This window comes from Anarrhichthys ocellatus, unplaced genomic scaffold, assembly GCF_004355925.1.
Source record: "Anarrhichthys ocellatus isolate YVR2014 unplaced genomic scaffold, GSC_Weel_1.0 scaffold47, whole genome shotgun sequence".
NCBI lineage: Eukaryota > Metazoa > Chordata > Actinopteri > Perciformes > Anarhichadidae > Anarrhichthys > Anarrhichthys ocellatus.
The window spans coordinates 2,193,057-2,200,337 of NW_022280077.1; the positions used below are offsets into that span (position 1 = coordinate 2,193,057).

At 37.7% G+C, this 7,281-nt stretch overlaps 1 long non-coding RNA gene across 3 annotated transcripts; it reads left to right on the forward strand.

The window, feature by feature from the left end:
- Positions 1-307: 307 nt before the first annotated feature.
- LOC116395436 (uncharacterized) lies at positions 308-5,629 on the forward strand. Of its 3 annotated transcripts, none has more exons than XR_004213510.1 (4): positions 308-385; positions 480-797; positions 901-3,456; positions 3,601-5,629. It is a non-coding gene; the product is annotated as an uncharacterized LOC116395436 (long non-coding RNA). The 3 variants fall into 3 exon arrangements; XR_004213511.1 differs by having other exon boundaries at positions 901-988; positions 3,378-5,628; XR_004213509.1 differs by having other exon boundaries at positions 901-5,629.
- The last annotated feature ends 1,652 nt before the right edge of the window (positions 5,630-7,281 follow it).

The window sequence follows — 7,281 nt, forward strand, 5'->3', positions numbered from 1 at the left end:
GTGGTTTTCCACATATTTATATTCTGTTCATGACATGACTGAGGAAAAGGAAATAAGAAAAGTGATTACTAACGATATATTTATTAAAGTTTATTTTCAGGAAGGAGTGAGTTTCAATTCTCAATGTTCCAATTGTATGACTCTCATGTGAATTAATGTTTCTTTGCTCCTCAAACTTACAACACGTAACTAAGTTCTGAGCAGACAAACCATCTAACTAACCAGGAAATAAGCACTTCCTTTTCTCTGTGCCTCTTCCTCAAATACATTTCAGACGTGATGCTGAACTTTCAGTCAGTCTTTGTCAGTCTGATGGTCATGTTCAACCGAGACCAAGCAGCTCTTCTCTCCATTCAACTATTAGTTATGTGCCAAGTCTTTGCAGGTACAGTGAATATTTGTGATTGTTATGCATGCCAATTGTGTAAATGTAATTATAGATTATATTTGTATTGATTGGTTGTTTCCTCCAATGTTAGAGATTGATCCAGTTGAGCACAGGGATGAGCTGGTGTCCAGGGGAGACTCCGTCATCTTCACCTGCAACATATCCGAGAGAAATGTAACGCAAATCAAATGGACCAGAGGCAGATCTGTTTTTGTGTTTTCAATCTTACTTAATAATACTTTTTCAAATTTCACTTCTCACAAAATAACAATAGACAAAAGCTTACCTTCAAAGATGAATATTGCTAATGTTCAGCATGACGATGCAGGAACCTACAGATGTTTTTTAAATGGCATAGAACGTACAAGGGCTATTGAGTGGAATTTAAATGTGACTGTGGAACACGAAGGTAGGTGGAGCACAAAACACGGCTATTCATCTCTACACCAGACGCAGCACATTTCAAARCTGATACTGTACTTAAATTAATTCACTAATCTGATTTTGTGCAGAAATCAGTCCACTGTGGTATTCTCTATACATCACAGCTGCAATTGGATTTCTTCTATGTGTAATCACTACAGCTGTCTGCCTCTACAGGTGAGTAATCATTTAGTGCCGCGTGTGGAAGTTATAGTCATTGTCGTAGTAATTCGTAATCATCATTACAAAAGTTACATATTCTATGTGCTTTATTCATAGACTCTATATAGCTATATTTTAAAGCAGTGTAAAAAAAAGAAATGTGCCTTTTCTTAATCTTTGCGGACAACGGCTTCCTCCACCCTCCCCCATCTGTGGTCATCGTGTGATCGTGTGGCAGTTACATCGTTCGACATTTCTGTATCTTCTATTCACTGAATTTGTTTCACACTCTACGATATTGTCCATTATCTTCTTTCTAGTAAAAAAAAAAAAAGTTGCCGTTGAATCATGGGAATTTAAATGATGTCGATGGATTATTGCAGAAACCCTTTTGACAGCCGCCATTTTGACTTGTCAAAGCAGGAAAAGAAAAGATTTAACAAACATTAAGGATAGCTCTATTCCCTCAAGTGGCCCAGTAGGCCTTGGTAGTGAGTGAACATGCACAATATACAGAACCCTGGAGCTGGCTAACCTAAATGGAACGTAGCCATCAATCATGCTTCCACCTGTGCTTTTCCTGCTTTAACAAGTCAAAATGGCTGCTGTGAAAAGGGTCTATTCTTGTCACCATCACAAAAAAAAGAAATAATAAATATTAGCTGAGTTTAGTCATAACTTAGCATAAAGTTTCTCATTTCAACAAAAAGCTTTACAAGTTGTTTTCATGTTGCTGGAGCTGCAGGTACACCGAGCATTCGGGGTGACCCTGGTTTGAATCAGGAGCATTGAGAATGCTGAATACGGTTCCTTATTTAGCAAATGAAAGAGTGGTCTTCCTCTTTGCGTTAATCTTAGCACATGAGTCTGCACACAAATCTGGCAACCTTAACTGTCTCAATGGGATTATTTTATCCATATTTTATAATATTTATTTTTTATAATATTGTATTCATACTTTATAATATTTTATCAATATTTTAGCCACAGAATTTTACAGTTGTTTACATCTAAACAACAATGTTGGTAGATTGGCCTTCTGAATGAAAACGAAAAGAAAGGGTAAGAGGGCAGAAAGGTCTGGCATTTTAGCAACTAATGCTGCAGAAGACTGGGCAAGACAAAGAGAAGGAAACAAAGAGAAGAGCAAAGTCAGAGGCAGAAGAGCCTGGAAGGAGAGACAGAGGGCGACAAACTCACCGAGGACAAGAGATCAGGAAATTAGAGTAAGAAAATGATGAGATGGAGAAGAATTGAATGTGAGGGATGAAGAAGAGAGGGAGAAAATCAAAGAAATCAGAGAGACGAACAGAAACAGAATGTGATGGAAAGAGGTGGGGAGTAAAATAACAAATGTGTAGCTGTTGTAGTTATCGCTAACATGCACTGGTAGAATGTGTCTTCATTTTTATTTTTCCCCCTTAATGCTAATCTATACTTTTATTCCACTGAATTCGAAAGAGAAATGTAGCTTTTACTGCTCTTTGTTTATTTGACAGTTTTACTTACATTTCAGATTAAGATTTCACAGAGAAAACATGGATAAGTTTATAAAATACAATGCAATGTTAAAAATGTAACCAGTGGGTCCTAACATCTCAGGTTTGTGACCCCTCAAAAGACCATTCTCTAGTTGGGCCACTTAAAATGTCCAAAAGATGATTTTGCACAGATTTGTGCAAAATCATTTTGTCCTAATAATAATCTCACAGACCCTAATATATAGGAGGGGCCTATTTTAGGAACCACTGGACTAAACTATGAATTTAAACTAGTCCAAATAGACTTCACCTACACCAGCAACAGTAAAATGTACATTGATGCATCAGTATTAATCAGAGCTGAAATAATAAGTGAATTAATCAATTAGTCGATCACTAGAAATTGATAATCCATTAATTGTTTTCATCCAGTAAATCATCTTTCAAGCAAAAATGTCAACATTTTGTTTCCAACTTTTCAGTTGTAAAGTTTTACTGCCGCATCTTATTCTTGTTAGACTGTTTAGAACATTTAAATATTACAAAATTAGAGCATTGTGATGGTTTTTTTTCATATTTTCTGATATTTTATAGATTAAAATAAAAGTGTTCAAGACAATAATTGTCAGATGAATCAATCATGAAAATAATTAGTTGTAGCCGTATACTAATATTGTTACATGATACTCACTACTCAGTACTTAAAGTACTACATTGAGCTGATGTACTTTTATTGACAGGTTTTTATATGCGTGACATGGAGTACTGTGGTATTGGTCACTATACTTTTATGGATTAGATCCTTTACTTAGCTAAAAGTACCAATCTTAGCATCAACTCTGTCTCATATAATATGTCTGAAACAACTGGAAGCTGCACTGTTGTCTCATCACTGGTCTCAATTTTATTTCGGCATCAAAAAGCCGGACCAACATCCCAAACCAGGACCAGGACAGCAAGACCCTGAGTTATGTCCAGTATAGTGTTCAGTTGGGAAAAGAGGTCAGAAGAACTTTTTCATTACTCAAACTATTACATCCTAATGTCTCAAAAAGCATTTCTTTGCAATCTCCCCCATTTCCCTCCCATCCGCTCTTTTGTTTCTTGGAGTAACAGTGAGTTTATTTCCACTTTCTGTCCCTACAGGTGGCTCCCCTCCAGCCAAACAGCTGTGCAGAATACAGGACGAATCCCAAGCAAGTCGGTACTTCAAGAGGCTCAATGCAATCTCTGGCCTGTTCAGCATGAAGTTCAGTGTAAAGCCAAATAGGAAACAAGAGATGTTGGAAAGAGAAACACAATTCATCCACACAAAACGTCAACTTTAGAAATACTGAGGTTATGAGTCCAAATTCCCTCGGTCCATCCCTATGTGAAGCTTTTCACTAACCTGGTCATTTGATGAGTAATGTTTAACTATGTAGAATATAAGAAACATTACAAATAAAGCAACAAAAGGATACAAATGCTGGTCAGTCAGTTTCCCTCAAGCAATGGAAGGCAGAAACAAACTGTCCCTCAAGATCACACCCTCCTCCCTCGGACAATGTTTAGTTCACACAATCTGAACAATGAAGAAAATGTTCCTCCTCTGCAACTTTGGCAGATTCGCTCCTTGTTTGTCAGCAATGTTTTCTAGCCGGGTAGAGTGGTCGGTGGGAACATGGGGACAGTTTTAGCTATAGTCAGAAAGAAGTATGGTATACAATTTGATTTTTGACTCGGTTTTATTTTTCTCAAAGAAATCTGTAAACAGGAGACATTGTAAATAGAAGGTGTTCAAGTTTAGACAGCAAATGTTTCAATTAAAATGATATTTTGGAAGCCCAGAACATGGTGTCCCAACCGTCCAGAATAGGCAGAATTATGGGGAAATGCACTCCTTGTATATTTAATAAAATTGTGCCTTTTACGTTTGGGTTGGGCTCTAACGAACTCAATAAATTGTTAGCAAACACCTGAATCTGTTCAGTGAGCAAATTATTTTCATTACTATTTAAGGTCATTTGGTGTCCATACAAAACCAACCCCGCTCTCCCCTACCTGCGTGTTTCTATGGTCAAGCTGTGTGCACTGAGTCTTCTTGGTTAATGTTATTCTGGTAAACACCAGTAAATACTGGCATCAGGGAAGTTGCGGTATGTGAATAAACCATGAGCACTAGCTGAGTAAGATGACTTTTCACTACAGCTATAAATATGGGTCACTTTGAGAAGACAGTATTTAATTTAGTTTGATTGCTTTTGGACTTGTATTAATAATGGACAAAAGCCTTTTTCAGCTCTGCAGGCAAGACCATTCTGTGGACCTGTATGATGTTTTTACAAAATTCAGTTTGAACGTTTTAATTTGAATCATTGATCAAATATTTGGATTTGATTCTCGGCCCTACAATAGGTTCAAAATGGCAAACAAGGCCTTGAAAATATATGCAAAAATAAAATCATATGCACTGATTTTTCAGTACTTTCAAATGGCCTTTTTACTTTTGTTATGATGTTCATTGAACACAGCAATATATTATGTAATTATCACAACCTGACGTATATAATCTAAAATGATACAAATTACATATTTAAATTAGTTTACCAGTATGGAAATGTGAAATATCATCAATGTAAACATATAACTGAAAATGACCTTATAAGAATAAGGTTTTTGCAAAGGCATTGCTTTAGGTTACTGACTAATCTAAAAAACTAATTTCTTCATCACTACAAATGATCCTGCTGAGGAGACAGAGAGGGAAACTGAGGACCCCCATAGCAATGACTGCCACTGTGATAACGTCCCACAGTTGCATTATCATTGCTTTTCAAACAGTTTATATGATGGGACAATATGCAAAGTCACGTGACGTGAAAAATAGATTGGGAAGAAGTAGGGTAAGTTTTGCAGGGTCTTTGTTTGGCCCGTATCATGACATCAGTAGCTGCACTTTCTCTGTCTGCTGGCACTGCTCCCATAACCCTGTTATGATGAATAGAAGGCTGTTCAGATATGTCTGTCCCATTCTCAATCAGGCCAACGTTAGCTGTTCCTCCCTCCCTTTACTGTAGGCTACTACCCACTCTGCTTTGTAAGGAATAAAGGTGTCTCCTGTTCATCTCCTGCTCCCAATACTGTTGCCAGACCTGGTTTATTTTTTTCAAACAATACATCATGGACTGTAAATAAAAATGTCTTGCATACGGTCATTCTACTGCCTTGATTTTTATTTTGAAATAGTGTTACTTTCGGGTCACCTGTCTTGCTTTGCGTCTCTCTTCAAAACAACAAAGGGAGAGAAAAAGGTGGAGATGTGGCTCGAGTTTGGTTACTGAGGGGAGAGGTTGTTTTGGACAAATATTTAAGTTAAAGGAATTTGACTTTGGATTTGCAGACATCTGGACTTGGCTGTGGGAATACTCTGCGAGAACCAATCGACAGCCTGTATAGGTCCAGAACGGTATTCTTACACGTATTCCTTGCAGGAATTCCTGGCAGGGAAAGAAGGGTTTAGTGATAGCATGGAGTTAAGTGAGGAAGAGACAAGAAGTGGGAAGGAGAGTGAGTGGAAAGAAGCAGGGAAGAAGTCGGCGTATCGCAAGAGAAAGAAAAAGAATGAAACAAGTTTGGGTGAAACAGAGTGAAGAAAAGGAAGAGGAAGTTGGAGAGCCAAAGGCAAAATGCTAAATGTAGTGATACTATAAGGAGGAGTAAAGAAAATAGACCCATTAAAACTGACCAAAATAATTAGAGCACAAGTCGGAGAAGTGAAGTATGCAAGGATATTGGGAGATGGAAATCTCTTAATTGGATGCAACAGTGATGCACAAATAGATAAGGCAAAGACGCTTGACATGGTTGGAAAAATCAAGGTGCTTAAAGTTGTGAAAGTGGGAGAGCAGAGGCCCAATGGCGGCAGGGGAGTGATATCTGGAGTGCCTCTGAGTGTTAGTATTAGGATCTGGTTGAGAACTTGAGAATACGTAACAGAGCAGTTAAGAGAGCTAAGAGAATGACAAGAGGAGTAGAGAAAAGGGAAACTGAAACAATTGTGGTAGAGTTTGATGTAAAAGACATTCCAGTGGAACTTTTGGATTTGTTAAATACAAAGTAAGGGAATATACGCCAAAACCCATGAGATGTTTCAACTGCCAAGAATTTGGGCATGTGGCAAACGTGTGCAAAGGAAAGAGGTGTGCCAGGTGTGGAGGAGAACATGAATATGGAACAAACAAATACATACAAATCCACAAACAAATAGAAAAATCCACACAGAAATACATACAAATGCAGAAATATATGTGATTTTTTTTTTACATTTATATAAATCGTAATTTATTTATGTGTGCATTGGAATGTATTTGTGAATCGTTCTGCGTGCATTTGTAAATCGAATATATTTGTGAATTGTTCTGTGCGCATTTGTGAATCTGTGTGCATTTGCAATTATTGAGACTGATCTGACCCCACAAATAACTCCTGTGTGGTTGCTTAATTGGCCTAACTACTAGAACTCAGAAAAAACTCTTGTGGCCTTCATTAACTACTGGGGCGAAGGAACATACCACTCTTAGAGGGGAGTTGGAATAGTCCAAGTGGTGTGGCCTTTATAACAGTAGTTAAGCTTCAAGGGGTACTCCAGTCATGTGGTATTGCACTCACAAGAAACAGATGATTTAAAAAAAAAACAGGCAAAAAGCAGCCAAGGCAAAGATATCCTGACTCAGTGTCTCAAGTGTGGACCAAACTTCAAACTAAAACACACCCACGAGGTGAAAACATCTACTCGAGCCATCTTCAGGGTTGTGCAATTTAGATCCGTTGGTTTCCAATGTTTAT